General features: G+C 38.0%; 1 protein-coding gene across 5 annotated transcripts in view; it reads right to left on the bottom strand.

Moving 5' to 3' along the window:
• The window catches only part of LRRC8B (leucine rich repeat containing 8 VRAC subunit B), a 68437-nt gene that overhangs the window by 36529 nt on the left and 12758 nt on the right, over positions 1 to 19150 (bottom strand). For 4 of the 5 annotated variants that reach the window (XM_017944439.3, XM_031650601.1, XM_017944434.3 and 1 more), the window contains one exon: positions 6787 to 6918. The exons of the other annotated variant lie outside the window; for it this stretch is intronic. The gene's annotated coding sequence lies outside the window, so the exon portion shown is untranslated. The remainder of the gene's footprint in view (positions 1 to 6786; positions 6919 to 19150) is intronic. 5 annotated transcript variants of the gene reach the window in all.

The following is a 19150-nucleotide window of genomic DNA, read 5'->3' as shown; positions in this document are numbered from 1 at the left end:
GAAACCAGTCTGTTTTGAAAAAGCAAGCTCTTGTGTCACGTATGATTCAGGTAAAATGTCCGTTTTTACCTTGGTGTTAAATTAATGCTTCACATTTGTGACTTGGTTAATGGCTGCTGGTAGTCAAAATCACTGGTTGCCATTTGCTCTTCAGCTGGAGAGGGAGAACGTCTGGTTTACATTTAGGGTAAATGCAGAGTGAGATGTCTTTTTTTCTGATATCACTCCCTGCAACACCAACTGGGTGTCCTAAAATTCAATCCTATTCTGACATTAACTATTCAGAGTTAGCATCAGACTCCACAGGTTTAAAGGGCTCCATTCTACAAGACTGCGTTTGCTTCAAACTCAATCACAAGTCCCAGGAATCCAGACTACCTGTACTTCTGTTTGACTTGACTATAAATATGGGGGTTCCCATAACGTTCTCTTCAAATTTGATAATTTACTAGAATAACTCACAGAACTCAGGAAAACACCTTACTCACCATTATTGATTTATTATAAAGCATACAACTCAGGAACAGCCAAATGGAAGAGATGCAAAAGGCAAGGTATTTGAGGGCAGTGGGAGGATGGAGCTTCTCTGCTCTTTCCAACCTCAGCACCCTCCCAGCACTTCCATGTGTTCACCAACCTGGAAGCTACCTGAACCCCATTGTTTAGGGGTTTTTATGAAAACTTCATTATGTAGGCATCACTGATTAAATAACATTGGCCGTTAGTGATTGAAAATCTCCAGTCCCTTTCCCCTTTCCAGACGTTGATGGTGGGTGTAAAAGTTCCAATGCTGGAATCACATGGTTGGATCCTCTGGTGACCAGCCCCCATCCTGAGGCTACCCAGGTGCCTACAATGAGTTACCACATTAAAACAAAACTTAGGTATGGTTAACAGGGGCTCACTATGAATAACAAAGGACACTCTTATCAGGAATGGGGCTCTGTGATGTGACATGAGAGCAAAGGCCAAATATGAATTTATTATACACATAACATGATGCTGTATAAGAAAAGTCTCATAAGGAGAGCGAATTCTTATTTCAGCTGGCTGTTGCAATTTCAAACAGTGCCAGATAGTTCACTTAAAAGGTCAAGCTTGCTTTCAAGGCCAAAACAAGGCAGTTGTTTAAGTCACTGATGCCCTGAATCAACGACTAATGAAGTTATTTCCTAAGGGACACCTTCTTGACATGACAGGTCCCTTCACAACATGCTCCTGTAGTTCTCTATCCCTTCCTTTCATAACATTTATCACAAACCTATAAGTAATTGTTTGATTAAAGGTTTATTTCTCTCTGAGGTCTGTTCTACGTGTATCATGCTTATCATAGCATCCCAGGGCTTAGCTTATAGAAGCTGCTAGTAAATATTAATTTAACAGATACAAGAGTTTTAATTAGACCTCCTTGCTTGGAAGCAAAAGCTGCAAAAGTATCTTACAATCTTCATACCTTCTTACCTTCAATTCACATCCCAAATTCTATGTGACATGCAAGGCTTCCTGAATCCTTTAGCAGAGACTAAAGACTCCATTTGAGCCTCATCAGCAGAGAAGACGAATTTAGCTCCACCATGGCATTCAGAATAAGTTGGTGCAGCTCTGGGCACTCTGAAGTGACAGAGTAAGCTTCTTCTAAGATAACCCACAAATAACCAATATGAATCAAATAGAATGCCTACATTCCAAAAAATGTGACAGGTCATTCCTGCACATTAGGTTGGCTTCGGGCTTCATAACTCAGCAGGATTCTGCAGCTTCACTTGGTCTCAGCAAAGGGGAGAAACATGGGCCCTCTGGAAATAATGGTTTTCCAGGAGACAAAAGATAGACTCCCCATCTGGAAGTCTGACACATGACTTCTAAATCAGGGTGAGGCTCTGTCATAGCTCAGTGACAAAATCGGCTGCAAAACACACAGAGTCTCTATGTTTCTCTTTTATACACAGCAGATGAATCTATGGTTATTTCTTAGCAAACAAATTTGAGAGGCAAAAAGATTGTGCCAAGAAAGCTACAAGTGTAGTTTTTTCCTGTCTTTTTTCTCTCACCCACACACACAAAAATAATATTTACCTATTTATATCTGACAATACCATCTGTTTTTATTGTGTGGAGACTCTTATCCATTTAAGGAAGGCAACAACTTAGTCTCTGTCAGTTGAAGAAAGGTAGAAATGAAGAGGGTCTTGTGTGACACCAACTTGTGTCATGGGGCACCAAGAGAAAGTGGAAATGTTACATCTTGCACATGCTCTGACACTAGGTGTACTCGACAATCATGATGAGGCTTCTGCTGGGTGCAAAGAACTGGCCCAGGTGATGAAGGCAATAGAAAGGTGTCACACTCAGACCTAAATCTCAAAAGGAGCTTATGCATTGGTGAAACAAGGCATAAGTACAAGACCAAACAAATGAATTACACAGTTACATCTTAAGGTAATATATGCTAGAAGAACAATAGTCACTGCACAGGGTTTATGAGTTGGACCAAGAAAGACGCATAAGATTTATATAGTTAGGGGGTGAAGGAATAAGGGGTAAAAGGGGGTGGTTAGTAACAGGGCATATAATATTTTATGTGGAGGAATGGAACAACCAATAAAGAAGGCAAAAGAAAGTCAAGGTCAATTTAATGAATTAGCACACACAGAGATGGAGTGGAATTTATGAGACAGAAATGATGGGGATAAGAGTGGAAAGGTGATTACGATCAAATGCTAAGTAAGTCTCAAATGCCACACTAAAAAATTTTCAAGACATAACTCAGGCGCAGAATGCAACAGGCACCTGAGAAATTATTGCTTTAGGGGTAAAAATATTACTTTTAGAATATTCAAATATTTTTATAAGCAGAGAGGAATTTAGGCTTGATATAAGTAGTAGGAAGTCACTGGTGGTATCTGAGCAAGGGAATGATAGAAAAATACATTTAGGGACATACTATTATATATCAAGAAAATCAATTTGAAAGCATCAGAAGGAATTCATTGGAGAGAGTTCAAGATTGACAGCAGGAAGCCTAATTTTATATTAGGGTATATATCTGGGTACCTTGAGAAATAAAACACAGATGGACTTCAAAATTAAAATTCTGAGTAGAAAAATAGTTACACTTTAAAAAATTAAACTTTCAGATTTAGCCAGTAAATTGATGCAAATGGACAAAGCAATTAGATTTTAAGGAAGCACACGTTTCCTGAAAGTCTTAACTGACTTTTTCAAAAGAGAAATAAATTTGATTTGTACTTTTTTAGACTAGGTAATACCTGAGTACTCTGGTGGAATTAAATACTTAATGGTAAAAATACCACTTTTAGAATAGGCAAAGATTTTGTATGAAGTAACACAGAAGAGCAGTCATTTACAACATACACAAAAGGGTACCAGATATATTCTAGCCAGGTTAAACACACTGAGAGCAAACGATCAACTTAAGAATACACTGGGCCCTTAATCAATGGAAAAATCATTTGGCATTATGACACTCACCATGCAATCAAACCTCTGTTTAAAATCAAGTAACAATTACTCTAATTATGGACAAACATTTCATTTGTTGCACAACTGGTACCTAATCAAACAGTTCTGTAGACGAGATGATTTCACCACAAGGTAACTTAATTTCAGTGCCAAATAAGTCCTTTAAATTATTTTTAAAGAGTGTTTTTAACCAATTTACATGTCAGAAATTTTATTTCTATAAAAATTACTACATGAACTAAGTCTAAATCAAACCAAAATGCCTTCCTCTACTTTGAAACAATAGTCTTCTCTCATAAACACTTTATTCAAATATTTCCCAGCAACAGGCTTGTGTGCACTAACCAGGAAGTGAAACCAAATATGATCATATTGTGAAAGCCGAGTAAAATGAAAGAACACAATTGGAATTATCTGAAGCATATTAAAATTTCATCTGAAAATCCATTCCCTTGGAAACAACAATTTAATCAAGGCAGTAATAAAAGGAATTTTGAAAGCATAATTCTTCATTTTGTTGTGTGGCAATGTCCCCAGTCTTCTATGCAAATATCTTTTCCTGTAGCCAGGCTGGCTCATCTGAAACACAAGCACTCACCCAGCCCGCCTGGTGAATGCAGGGAGCAGGGTTAAGCAATCATTTTCATGCTAGTAAATCAACTTTGGTATAAACAATTGCAATCTTTAATGACTTACTTTGGAGAAAAATGTATCTTTTGCTTCTTAGGTAACAAGTAAATCACATTTCTCTTAATTATTTTGCTGGGGTTACTGTCATTCCCTTTAATCTACTGTAAATTATAAGCTCTCTAAAACCAGAAAATGTATTTTACTGATTAGTCGGCTTTTGACTGACTCAGTGACCTAAACATAGTGAGAATTATTATAAGTACCTAACAATTATTCTTATTGTCCAAGGATAGTGTTAGCAAACAAAACTCACTACTGTTTACATTTTTCTGCTAAGATGGATACTAAGTAGGATTATCAATTTCTGGTTTCCATCACCATATCTCTTATTCCAAGGAGGTCGGGTGTGGGAGAAGGGGCTAGAAGACACCATGCAAAAATAAGATAAATTCTCATTTACTAATTATTATTCTTTATACTTATTTTTAATTTTAAGCAGGATTTGAGTAAGTTTAGTATTATACACAGCACAATATGTTTATGAAAACTTCGTAGCGATCTAAGTAAGATAGTTCCTGAACTACCTATGACTTCAGCAAGTGATCAGGTAGTCCCTATTAGACACTGCACAAACACAATGCAAATCTGAACATTACTGCTACTCTGCAGACAAAGCAGACATACTGCTGCTCTGTATAAGAATGAAATTTAAAAGGAAAAAAAAACTATGAATAAATAAGCAGTGACAGACAAATCTATTGGCACCATACATGCATGTGTATAAATATATATAATACGCAAATCATGTGGCTAGTGAATTCTAGAAACACTTGAGAGCCTACTATGTTTTAAGAACAGTGTGACACTTAAGAAACTGAGTCAATTCTATTGCCATGGTGTTAAGAGGTTGAAGAACCTGGCTAGTGGGTCTCATTCAGAACTTGTCTGTGGATGCACCAAAAAGTATTGAGGCTGGCCAGTCTCCTAATCAGTCCCCTTTTCTTTGGGCACCCTCTTTTCTTGTTACTCCCTCACTCACTTTATCAAATACTGTACTTTCACCACAGAGCCTGATCCTTTATATTTATATTCAGTGAATTCTCTTGACAGGGAGAATTCATTGAGCATTTGCTGTGGTATGGTCCGAATAAGATAAGAAAGTATATTTCATTTTATATCTATCCTTAAAACACAAAGTTAGGAAAATGGGAAATTTATACACAAGGTGAAAAGGAAAAAAAATAAAGGATTAAATAGTGGAGTAGAACAACTCTGAACATCTATATAATGCTCAAAAGTTTTTGGAGCATTTTTTTTCATAGTCATTTAAATCATACACTTGGCTTTAGAATAAGGATATAAGCTCAGAGAGAAAAAAATTAGCTGCTGAAGACACATGACTGGTGAGCAACAGCTTGATCCCATAACTGACATCAAACATGGTGCTCTTCCAACCGTCCAAAGCTTCCTCCCATAAGGTGAACAGGTATAGCTCAGGGAATGGAGAAGGCAATATAGATAAGGTATCTCTGAGCTGTTAGGGATATGCACGGGCTGGGGCAGGAAAAAGATCTCCAGTGGGGCGGTGGGGAGGGACAGAGAAGAAGGGTGTTGTCTGAGGAAGAGCAGCAAGGCTGCAGAGGATCTTCACGGCCAGAGGGAGACGACTTCACAAATAAATGAGGCAGTGAGGACATTTACGGTTGGAGATTCCAGAATATGAGCGTATGGCTTGAATTGACTTACAAAAGAGAACAATTATAGATTCTAAAACAGAATGCAAGCAATGTTTTAGGAAAATTAATCTGGTGAGGCATGAGAGATACAATGGGGCAGGATTGGGGGCCAGGGGAAATGAAGGTAAGGGAACCAGGCGGGATCCTACTGCAGTCATTCAATGCTGAAGCAGTCAGAGTGAAGACCATGGTAGTATCAGTGGATGAAGGAATGAATGAATTTAGGCAGAACTGTGGGTTCTGGCTGATGAGAGAGATGGGAAAAGGGAAGAGCAGTAAAGTTGGCCTGGTGAAAGGCTCTGTTATAAAGTGCTAGTTAATATTCCAATATTCAGTGGAAGACCAAGAAGCTATGTGGTGAATTTTGCCCTTTCATTTCAAAGCAAGGCTAATAATTAACATAATTAATCTTTTATACTTTATTAAAGGTTTGGCATAGCTAAGGTTTGACTGAGTACTGTTCTCGCAAGTGAACCTAATGGGAAAGCTGAAGAAGGTGAGATGAAAAGACCATTTAGGTCCAGACCTAATGAGACACAGGTACCATTCTACTGAACCCAAAAAGGTATTTGTGAAAGGGAGTGACTTAATCCAGTCAGTGTCAAATCTTAAATTTAAAAAGTTAGAATTTGCCACTTTGGTAGCAGCATGAACAACTCGTTAAAAAGGAGAAATACACATAGGGAGGAGACTAGGATAGATCAATTGTCCAGATGATAAACATCAGGAAAGGAGGCTTGAACTAAGATGTAACTGAGTGGGAAGAGCAGAGCAGATAGAAGCAAAAATACTACTATTACTTGTAAGTGCTTTCAAGCAGGTGCTCTGCTAACTAGCTTATGGGCATAGACTCTAGGGCTCCTTCGGTATCCATTAGAAGGACTTGGTAGCAGATTAGATGTTAAGGAGAGTCAGTACTCAACGACAAGTGACTTACCCTAGCTTTGGCCACAGGGTCAATGATGAAGGAGGCTAGTGAGTGTGTTATTTAAAACGCTGAGTTTGCAGTACCTGTGGGCCATCCAGGTAGTGAGGTCTAGTAGGCAACTGAAAACACAAAACTGGAGCCCTAGGGAGAGGAAAAAATATCAATGAGTTTGTTAGGCTGTTTTTGCCGAAGACTCGGGCCAATGTTGGACTTAAAGACCTGCACTTGGTAAAATTTTAAAAGTTACTTAAAATAAATAACTCAATGCAGTCTCAGTCCATCTCCCACATAAAAGAACTCATTTAATACCTTCCTTCCAGAATATTTCCATTTAAAATTGGGAAAATTTAGGTTTTTATGAAGATGACTGAATTCATTAAAATATGAAGTTTATATGTTCGAAAACACCCACATATGCAAACCTGCATCCATATAACTACAAAACATCTCTTCAAATGACTTCTACTTGGTTGTCCAACTGGAGATAAATAGAACTGGAAGCAATTAAAGATATTCTTTATAAAAATAACTTCCAGCCTCCCTATTGCAGGTGCTCACTGTCTTCCTGATCATGAACTGTCAACATTAGGGCATATTTTTCATTTCACTTCAGTGTTAAAAAGCTGCTCCCTTTCCCAAGCTACTTCATCTTTAATTTGTTCTCTAATGGTTGTAGAGATAGTGAATATATTTAGCATATCAACAGGGTTAATGGAAACATGAAAGAATTTCTGATGTGGTGTGCGTTACGTTTTATAAATATCAATCTCCTTTCTTTGCTAGCTTTGATAGAGTTAGAAAATGTTATCCTTTGGGAATTTAATTTTGAAGAATTGCTCTGGTTTTATTTTTCCTACAGAATCTGTCTCCGTTTAATGTACTATATACTTATGCCGTTTATCGCATTTCTCCACACAGTAAGCAGTAAGCTCTGGTAACACAGGGCTTCTATTTGCAGGGCTCACTGTGGTATCCCATTGCCTAGCCCAGATAGTAGGGGCTCAGTAAATAGTTTCTGAGTGAATAATCACAAGCCTGTGATTATTTCACTTCAGGAACTTAATATGTGCTTTTTTTCTTAGCAATCACACCCCAATCTTCATGCTCCAACTTAATTTCGAACTATGACTTCTATTATATTTATATGCCTCAAACAAACTCTCAGAATGTATGCTGTGGAGGGACCCTGCAGGGCCCTGAAGGGTATTGGTACAAAGGAATTAACATGGGAAAAACTGCAGCAAAGTGTCAACAAAGGCTCCCAGTTTCTCCAGGTGATTTTTCTGTCCAGCTCTGTCTTATGAGGAGAAGTTATAATGATTTTTCTCCTACCCACACTCTTCTGATTTCTGGCTTCCTTGATCTTAATTCCTATTTGCAGCATCTGTTTCAGCCCAGGGTGAAACAAAACTGAGGGGTCAAAACAAACCTGAGTTTGCATCTGTTGTTTTCATTGCTCGAGGCTTTGAATTTTTTTGTCATTAACTTAAGAGAATGGTCTAAGCCTGTATTTCTACATGGACCGGAAACTCACATTAACTTAATATTACAAGACAGAATAGACTACTTTCCCCCTCAAGGTTCTGATTGTCCTTCTCTGTCCCCATTATAAAACCTAATAATTTCCTCACTACCCTGTTCGATGGGATAATCATAATGACCACTTGCATTCATTACTCAACATAAATTTTTTTCCTGGTAAACTGGATTTAGTTTGTATGTATTATTGCATAATCAAATCCAAGGAGAAACTATTACCATACTCCAAATTGATATTAAGAATGAAATTAAAACTTCAAACTTAGAAAAAAATGATGTATTCTGAGTAATTCATGCTATAACTTGTCCATTTGATGTCTAAATATATGCTTGAAAAAATATAGTTCTTTTGTGCTTTTTGTGAAATGTAATCAATATATAACCTAAGCGAGAACTTTTTAAATCGTTTGGATTAGGACTAGTTTAATTCATAGGCCAATAATTCCAAACACATCCCTTATATCAGCAAGGCAATATTTAGAAAGGCTGTCATCATCTGCATAAAAGACAATTCACTTGACAACACTCCTTTTTTGGGCAATGACTCAAATCAGCTAGACTGAAAATAAATCTAAAGGGTACACAGCTGTCATGTAGCCGCAAGTAGCCTTCTGAGCAATTACTTGATTCATTTTTCCCTATTCGTACAACTGGTTTTGCAAACAGGATTGCAATCCAACAAATGAATGCCCCCCTCCGCCTCCCCGCCCGCCCACTGTGAAGAGAGCTTTCTGCTATCCTTGGGAAGGCTCTAGTGGATTCCTTTGCCCTGATGGGCATGATAAACTGCACATAGTGGTTTCTTGATTTTATTTAATGAGAAACAGATCTTTAAAATCAATGACCTATGTGAACCATTTACAAAATAAGTGCTCAAAAATTTGAGAATATGATTTTATCCAAGGGATGTTGGCATCAAAGTTTGAAGGACAGACAGGTGCCAGACTGGATTGCTATCTATGTCTACTAGGTACAGGCAATTTATTTTCATTGTAACATTCCACAGTTGCTGTTTTAACATTTTATTATGGAAAATTTTAAACATACACAAAAGTTGAGAGAGCGGTACGATGACACCCATCTGCCCACCACTCTGATTCAACATCACAATACCCACCCTCATTGGATTATTTTGAAACAGATTCTAGATATATTCTGTCTTATTTCAGTCTGGATCCCTAAAACAGAAAGAGTCTTTAAGACATAACCACAATATCATCATAATACCCAGTGGTGTGCTGGTAAATATTTAGCAACCAGTTTGCTGAGAAAAAGGAAAAAAAAAGGATCTCTGCCATTTTCCATGATTCCCACCATGGCCAACTTCAAAGTACCAACATGACGTCACTGAATGTGGAGTTGAGAAGAGATGTGTCATACGTCATTATAGAGTACTTCTACTCTGCAGACACCTTAGACATCAATAACCTTAACAGCACAGATAACAACAAATTATATTAAAATTATTAGGGAGTGAGAGTTTTGAGTATTTATTTTACTTTTAATACTTTAAGTTTGTACAATTTAGTTTTTAATGACTATGTTTGACTAGCTTGCAAAATTCCTATAACACAACAGCTTTCACAAGCTTATGTGTGTCAGCTCTAGAATCATTACTAAATCATATACAAATAATTAACAATTCCTTAATATTACCAATTACCCAAATTTCTCTGATACATCTCTTGTCTTTTCTACTTAGCTATAGAGAAACAGCTTCAGCAGGGAGGAGGAGGAACTTTGCTTCAGAAAGCTACACTAAGGGCTCCTTTCTGGGTATAGCTCATCCAGCTGTTAGTCTGTTGCCAGGAGGTTGAGTCAGATGCCACTGTGATTATGTACCTTCATGTCACTCAGGAATCATAGTGATGTGATTAATTTGCTTTTTATTGCCTATTCTTTGGCTCTCAAAAGAAAAAGAGTTTGAAAGGGAGTAGTAGAGAGACTTGGAAGAAGGGAAAATATGTCTATTCCAGGTAGACAACCATGAGCTGATGGAGTGTTCTGACAGAAAGAAGATTGCTAGGAAGATGTGAGTTACTCTTCTGGGCTTGACATGTCCCACCATTGAAACTTGGTTCGCAAAAAGTCCTCTTTAAATGTGCCTTCCAGAACTGAATATGGCACATTAGATGTGACAGTCCTGAAGCAGATGGTAAAGTGGAGTTACTGCCATCCTTGATAAGATGCCAACACTGGACTGCAGCTCCACTTTGGGCTCACAGTCAAGTAGAACTCAAGTCCAACCAATGAACCAGTGCCTATTAGCACTCACCGAGACTCCACAGCATACATTCACAAATCCTCTCTCACCATCGAATTGGGTGCCAGGCTGCTTTTCCAACCTTTCCTACTATGCCTTTGAACATGCTCTCTATTCTGACAGGCCGGCCTAACCTATTGTCCAAAAAACACATACCATTTTTATTAAAAAAAAATTATTACTATGGAAACTTTCTAATGTATATAGAAGTATGAATAATGTCATAAGTGTCCCCCATATACCATTTATCCAGTCCCAACAATGATCAATTCATATCACACCCATGCCAGGTGTTTTGAAGCAAATCCTGGATGTATCATTTCATCTGCAATGATTTCAGTACTGCATACATTCTTTCCTACACACCTCTGCTCAAACATTTCCCGTCCACCCCCTTCTTCAGCTTTCCAAATCTTACCACGTCCTGCAAGCCTCACCTCCTACGATGTTTCCACTGAACTTGTGAGTCATATGCCTCCTTGGGACATCTGTCTTATTGTTGTCCTCTTGTTCTTACCTTAAAGTTGGACACTCACTGTCACTGGCCTTGAAAGCAGGAAAGTTCTCTCGCCGTACACACAGTGCAAGAATTCACATTTAACAGGGAAAGAACCAAAGGATACACACTTGGTTTTATAGAGTTTATTAAAATTTGACACAACAATTTTATTCAGCATATTAACCAAATTCTGTACGTGGGAAATGTCTTGGTAAATGCCTTGGTAAATGTCTTGGACAGGGTATGCAGACACAGTATGAGAGGGTGGGAAGAAGACTGGACACAGAGCTAAAAGGCCTGGTTCTTGTCCTGCTCTTCTGTTTACATGCTATTTGGGGTATACTGTGAGACTTCTCTGAGGAACAGGAATTAATTGCAGTCATTCTTCCTCGTTCCCTCTCTAAATTGTCAGAATCAAATACGATTATTATATAAAGATGATTTTATAATTGATAAAGTACACTGCTGATGCTCATCTTTACCTGTAAATGCAGAAATCATTAACCATATCCCTAGACAACAAGAAAAGCTATTGGTTTGAATCCTAAATGTATAAGGAGAATAATTTTAAACTCCCAACAGAAAAAAAGGGAATGTGACAGTACAGAGATCAGATGGGATTAAGAATCAAGAAAACTCACCCTGGGAGGAATGTAACAGCATACTAGTATCTTTCTTAGACCTCAAAAACCACTGCCTTATAATTAAAACAAACAAATTAGAAATTACAAAGAAAGCAATATATTTTCAACTATGTAAGAAAACTTCCTATTATATTAAAAATCAAATCAAAAGGCAAAATTCGACATCTGATTTCCTCTTCAAATAAAACTTTTCAATTGTATACAATAAAATGGTCATAATTTTGAGTTTATGCTCTCCTAGGGCATTCTCAATGTCTTTGACTTCTCAACTTTGCATTCTGCTTTGCCAAAGGAAAATCATTAATATCAAATTGCAACGATCTATCATGTTACACCAAACAGTACTTAAAGTCAATGGAATTGAGGCTTTTTTCTTGCTCCAGTAGAAAAGAGGATAGATGGATCTATCAGGAAAGCACTGTTCTACAAACCATCCTGCAAACATCACTAGCATCCTGTGAGAGATCTGCAAATAGGCTTAGCCCATCTCAAGAACCCACTGGGATATTAATATTATAAGGTTTCTTAAAAGCAAATAAAAATCACAGGCATTGGAGAAAAGACTTAAATTTTATAAAACTCTGAATAATCTAGGCCAGCACAGGAAAAGGATTTTTCAACTTTGGACATTAATACGACTTAGCAATAGTCGATAAAAACAACAGCTGCTGAGCCTGGAAAATCCAAATGAGATTATTAGGTCAAAATCATAGAAATACACAGAGAACATTCCAAAATTCCCAGCACACTGACAATAAAGCACCCAAACCAGAATCTCATTAGGGAAAGAAACATTTTGTTTAGAAATACTTTTTTTTAAAAATATGACTTCACCATGTGTAACATCCATGGGATGTTACTAGAGAGGAAAACAATAAGAATCAAAAGTGTAAACTACTGAACAACAGCTTCCTTTCTTTTATTTCCCTTCCCTTCTCATGAAACCCTACTGCACACACCAAATAACTATGTATTCTTACATCTTGTTCTGCATAAACAGACATTTATAGAGATTTTAAAAATCATCTGGGTGCAGTGGCTCATGATTATAATCTCAGCATTTTGGTAGGCCAGGGAGGGAGAATCATTTGAGTCCAAGAGTTAAAAACCAGCCTGGGCAAGATAGCAAGACTTCATCTCTACAAACAATTAATAATAATAATAATTAGCCAGGCTTGGTGGCATGCAACTGTGGTCCCAGCTACAAAGGAAGCTGAGGCAGGAAGATAGCCTGAGCCTGGGAGGTCAAGGCTAGAGTGAGCCATGACAGTGCCACTGCACTCCAGCCTGGGAGACAGAGCAAGACCCCATCTCAAAAAAAAAAAAAAAAAAAAAGAAAAAAGAAAAAAATGGCCAGGCACGGTGGCTCACATCTGTAATCCCAGCACTTTGGGAAACCAAGGTGGGTGGATCATCTGAGGTCAGAAGTTCGAGACCAGCCTGGCCATGTGGCAAAATCTCATCTCTACTAAAAAAAAAAAAAAAAAAAAAAATTAGCCAGGCGTGCTGGCATGTGCCTGTTGTCCCAGCTACTTGGGAGGCTGAGGCAGGAGAATCACTTGAACCCAGGAGGCAGAGGTTGCAGTGAGCTGAGATTGTGCCACTGCACTCCAGCCTGGGTGACAGAGCAAGACTCCATCTTAAAAAAAAAAAAAAATCAGTTTTTCAAAACTTAGATAATATTAGAATAAATTTTCTCTTGTAAAGATTGTTTTATAATAAGAAAACTACCCCTCACTGGTTTTTGTTACCTTCATGCACAACAGAAAAAGAATCAAAGAAGTTCTAAGACTCCTAACAAATAAAACATGAATTTATACCTTAGACTTATGTTACTTTGAATACTTTGAGTGTTGTTACCCATGATGACCAATTTGCATAAAAGACTTTTCGAGGTTATAGTCTACATGTCTCAAAATATCCATTAAAAATGTGAAGGACCACAGTTTTCTTTTACTTGTCTATTTACCAAATAAGGTTGAATTTCAGAAAATGTGAAGACTGAAAAAGTTTCAGGCTATAACAGAAATGTAGAGGCTTTTGTGATCTTGTCCCGAGAAAGCTTAATTTTTTCTATTTTGTCAATAGTGCTTTTATTAGATCAACAACTATGCAAGCCTAATTTTTCAGCATTAAGTAATTTGACTCTACTTTAAAAATTACCAGAAAAAAGTAAATTTAAGTCTAGTTAATGGAACTGACAACTTACAAAAGATAAATCAGGTGGAGCTTGCCTTAATAGCTCCCCCCAGTACATAAGACAAAACAAGTCTAGTGTGAGGACACATAAGCCCTAAGAAGTAGCTGATGTGAGGCTGAAGTAGTTGAATATGCTTGTATACTATAACAATAACGGATGCCAATACTCATGATGATAGCTTTATGTTAAGTATTTTTATAAGTGCTTATATAAGTTATTTAAAACTCTCAAAAACCCCATGAGATTTTCTCCACTTTACAGATAAGGCAACTGAGACAGTTATGTGACTTATCTAAACATGCATGACTAGTAAATTCATAATAGTAAAATGAGCATTAATATGAATATTCTTCAAAGCGATCTCTGAGAAAAATAAAAAGTAGCTTAGCTCAATGGAAGGAACAACAGGCTAAACGGATTCATTCATTCACTCATTCACTCACTCATTCAGTAAATATTTAGTGGCTGTTACGTGGTAAATGGCACTGGAGAAGCAACAAAATAAACAAAACCAGTGATGTCCTCAAACAGGTGCTATCTCTACTTCATGGAATTTATAGTCTGGTGACACAGACAAAGATTAAACAAATCCTCTGTTATTTTATTATAATCATAATAAGTGCTTTAGATGCTATGGGGCAGGTAGAGGAAACACCTTGAAGACTCTGAAACTCTTAGGAGACTGAGCCACTGTGAGAACTGAGCCAGAGAGCTCAAAAGCTTGCCCTAGCAGACGATACTCTTCTCTAGTCCCTTAGCTAAAGGTAGGTGCAGGTTCAAGAAATAAATAATAACCACGACGTCATGAAAGCAAGACATGTTCCAGGCCAGGAGATCTCTGTCTAGTTCCATATTTTTGGTAAGTGAGAGTAGCCCTGGGTTTGCGTTTCAGTTTCAAATGCTCCCAGGATTTTACAACTTTTAAAGATAAAAGCGATATAGCACATTGAAATTTTTAAATCTGTGAATTATTCATTTAAATAATATAATTTGTAGATTATACCAAGAGGACAGTTACAAAAATTATCAGGAAAATTTGATTCTTGGTATAGTCAATACTTTCTGTTCCAAAGAATGTGTGAAGGTGGCTACTTCAGGCACATGATACAGTAGAAGTCAGGAAAAAGATGGAGGAGACTGAACTCTTATCTGCCTACCATCTGCCTTAACTTTAGCCAAGTTATGCAGTCTCAGAAAGTCAGCTTTTTAATTGATAAAAACAGAAATAATTCTACCTGGTCTACTTTCTACGTTCACAGTGATGACACCACCAAAAGTGATGGGAACTCTCTCTGCCCGGGAGGTTTTAGAGAACAGGAGTCCATGAAAGAATAAGCTCCTCACAAATACAACCTCTATTCTCTCTAGGCTAAGAAACCCTACCCAATGAGCCCATAATTTTTTAGCTTTCTGGAAGACAATGAGCTACACTGCCTGGAGGACCTGGTTTCAGCAAACCTCTCCTGTGCAAAATGTCATTATTCTTCCATACAACAAATATTACTTCTCCCAAATCCTTTCCCATTTCCAGTCAGAAGACATCCATGCTTAGAAGCTATGATTTTTAAAGTTGTGCTAATATAAAGCACACTCACTGGTAACCCAAAATTTGACCATTTGACCGCAAATCATTTGGCTCAAAATGATCCACTCCTTCTCTGAAAAAGTTAGAAGTTATAGTAAAACTAGTAAAATGTCAGTAATCACAGTTTGACTTAAGTAATTACCATAGGATCTTCTGATAAAAGGAAACAGGATATTTAATCCTATGACTTCTTTCTAAACTAACTTTTCTACTAGTCTCCTCTACTTCATCCCACTGCCCTACTTGGTCTTGCAGTATGATCTCTCTCATCTTCAGCACACCCTCCATAGAGTTGCCAGTGTTACTTCCCAAAACAAATCCATATAATCTCTCAAAACCTTCCTTGGGGCTCCTGGGCTCTTCCTGGTGAAGCCGTATGCTGTGTATAGGGTTATAAATGTATCTCCAAGCTCACCCCTGGCAGAGGCTGTGCCAAGGTCAGCACTGGGTGTTCCAACTCCCACTCCAATGCTCTTGTTCTTTCATTCATGCCACAAAGGGGAAAAGCTGACATGACTGGGGAAGGTTACACTGTGTGGGTTTTTTAAAACTCAAAGTGTGGGGTTGATTCAGACATATTTTCACATCACTGTTAGCGCCATCACAACAGATAACAAAATTGGGAAAGAATACTTCTTTTGCTCATCAAGCAAAAAGAAATGAGCCACATAGGCAAAGAAACAAGAATTTAGAGGTAGAAGGAGTTTCAGGCCCTCATACCACAATGCAATGGGCACATGGATCATTCAGCTTCTATAGCTCCAAACATTTGATTCATGTATCACAACTTTATATTCTAAACATAGTATTATTTTAAAACTATACATGTCCCCAACAAAAAATATAAGCAACATGAAACTTAAAAAATAATAAACTTAAAAATAATTGTCCAGGTGATGGAATTGAGTAACTGGAACACTTTATTTAATCTTAGGTAATTGATTAAAGATATCCAGAAATGATACAAGAAGATGTAATAAATAAAATAATAAACATGCATGTAGAAGGTTAAAAGCAATTTATGGACAATTTCTCCTGGATCTTATGGAAAACAATAACTTTCACAATATCTGCTAAATATTTAATTATAATTCTAAAACAAGTACAAGATAAGCATGCATGAGCTGTTTAACTACTTATTTTAAAAAATTCAATGGCCACAATGGCCAGGAGCAAATATTGCAAGTTATTAGTAATCCAGATTTATTTTTATTTAATTTTTTAAAAAATCTAATATAGGCTAAGTACCTTGAAGTGGGAGAAACCTAGCTGATAAATCTTTCTACTGAAAGGTTAAGTTCAACAATGCAAAATCAAGCAAAAGGATCAATGAGTGGTGAACATTACAGCTGGCTCAAGATTCCCTCCCATGGAATATGCTTCAGCAGAAGTATCTGTCCTTTGCAACGCGCTGTTTCTGTGGCCCTAATTTCTATATTACACTTTCCATGCAGACTCCCATTAGTCTTTCTTCACCTTCATGACTCCTGGGTAGAATAAGGACTGATGAAGTCAAGGACAATGGGAATTGCAGGGTCCAAAGCAGCCCATACCAGCCCCTATATCCCAACAATGTTGGGCTGGTCCATTTCTACCATCAATGAAGAAAAAGCAATGCCTGAAAATCTTAGATCTCTTTTTAGCATTATAAACCATGTAGGAGACGCTTATTACATCTGCTTTGTTCTCTATTTCTATGGTGCCTGTCACCATAGTAACAAGGCATACAGATGAAAAAGTAGGCTAGAAATACCCAAAAATGGGGGGCAGAGAGGGCAATATGGGGGAAAGGGCCTTTCACTGGTTAAGAGAGAAAAGGCTAGAATTTCTTCTTTCAGAGTTGTCAATGCATTAAGGGGTAATTCTAACTAGAAAAATAGGTTTTCTTTGCCTTTAAGAGAGCAACAATAGAAAACACCCTAAAATTTCAATAAATATCAATGTTTCTAGGAGATAGTCTTGCTAGGCTTCTGAGATTTTAAAGCCAGATGTATTAAAAACCTTGAAGGGGCTGGGTGCCATGGCTCACATCAGTAATCCCAGCACTTTGGGAGGCCAAGATGGGCGGATCACCTGAGGTCAGGAGTTTGAGATCAGCCCGGCCAATGTGGCGAAACCCCATCTCTATTAAAAGAACACATAAATTAGCCAGGCGTGGTGGTGGGTGCTTGTAGTCCCAGCTACCTGGGAGGCTGAGGCAGGAGAATTGCTTGAATCCAGTAGGTGGAGGTTGCAGTGAGCTGAGATCACGTCACTGCATTCCAGCTTGGGCAACACAGAGAGGCTCTGTCTCAAAAACAAAACAAAACAAAACAAAACAATCTCGAAGATGCTAATTGAAACCTTTAAACAGCATCCAGTTTTGGAAATGACGTATTCATGCCACAGTGTGGATGACTGCTACTTAAAATGTTTAGTTACTTTGTAGTACTAAAAGTTGAGACATCTGTTAAGGAAGTGTGGTTGGGAAGATAACTTACTACAATGAGTATTTTCCTAAAGGTGACAAGTTTATCTTCCAAGTCTCTGTATAAAATGTCCCCAAAGGAAATCACTGGGGTTGGGGTGGGGGATGGCTGATGCTTCACTCTAAGGGAGTCACTGCTTCTATGAAAGAAAGAGGAATATTCTCTGCTGTCCATTGGTTCAGACCTTCAAAGGCACTATCAGTTCCTAACTGTTCTTTGCCATGCCAAAATTTCATTGGTAAGGAAAGAAATTTTCCCACTGCAAGACCTCCACTTCTTAATTTGCTTTTTACTCTCCTGCCACCAGCCAGAGTTCTCCTTGCTCATAATTTTCTAGGACATTTGGAATACTTGAAATGTTATTTATCTTGTGATACTGGTCAGGAAACAGGACAAGAAGTCTTACCAGCCACACAAACTACTTGGGGAGGTTTTACTCTGTGTAAATAAAAATGATGCATGTCTTAATCCATTCAGGCTCCTATAACAATACCATGAACTGGGGTGGCTTGTAAACAACAAACATTTATTTCTTGCAGTTCCAGGAGTTAGGAATTCTGAGATCAAGATGTCAGCAGACTTGGTGACTGGTGACGGCCAGTTTCTCATAGATGGTGCCCTATTGCTGTATCCTCACGTGGTGGGAGAGGCAAACAACCACCCTCCAACCTCCTTTATAAGAACACCAATCCTGGATAGGTGTGGTGGCTCATGCCTGTAATCCCAGCACTCTGGGAGGCTGAGGCAGGTGGATCACTTGAAGTCAGGAGTTCGAGACCAGGCTGGCCAACATGGTGAAACCCCATCTCTACTAAAAATACAAAAATTAGCCTGGTGTAGTGGCATGTGCTTTTAATCCCAGCTACTAGGGAGGCTGAGGCAGGAGAATTGCTTGAACCCAGGAGGTGGAGGTTACAGTGAGCCGAGATCATGCCACTGCACTCCAGCATGGAGAACAGAGCAAAACGCTGTCTCAAAATTAAAAAAAAAAGAAGAAAAGAAAAGAAAAGAAAAGAAAAGAAAAAAGAACACCAGTCCCATTCATGAGGGCTTTGCCTTTGCAATCCGATCATCTTCCAAATGTCCTACCTCTCATCACTGTTGCCTCGGGATTAGGTTTCAACACATGAATTCTGCTGGAACACCAACACTCAGACTCAGATCATAGCAATGCA

Source organism: Papio anubis, chromosome 1 (assembly GCF_008728515.1).
Source record: "Papio anubis isolate 15944 chromosome 1, Panubis1.0, whole genome shotgun sequence".
Taxonomy (NCBI): domain Eukaryota; kingdom Metazoa; phylum Chordata; class Mammalia; order Primates; family Cercopithecidae; genus Papio; species Papio anubis.
The sequence above is the reverse complement of the archived record's forward strand: the minus strand, read 5'-3'. Positions and strand labels throughout refer to the sequence as shown.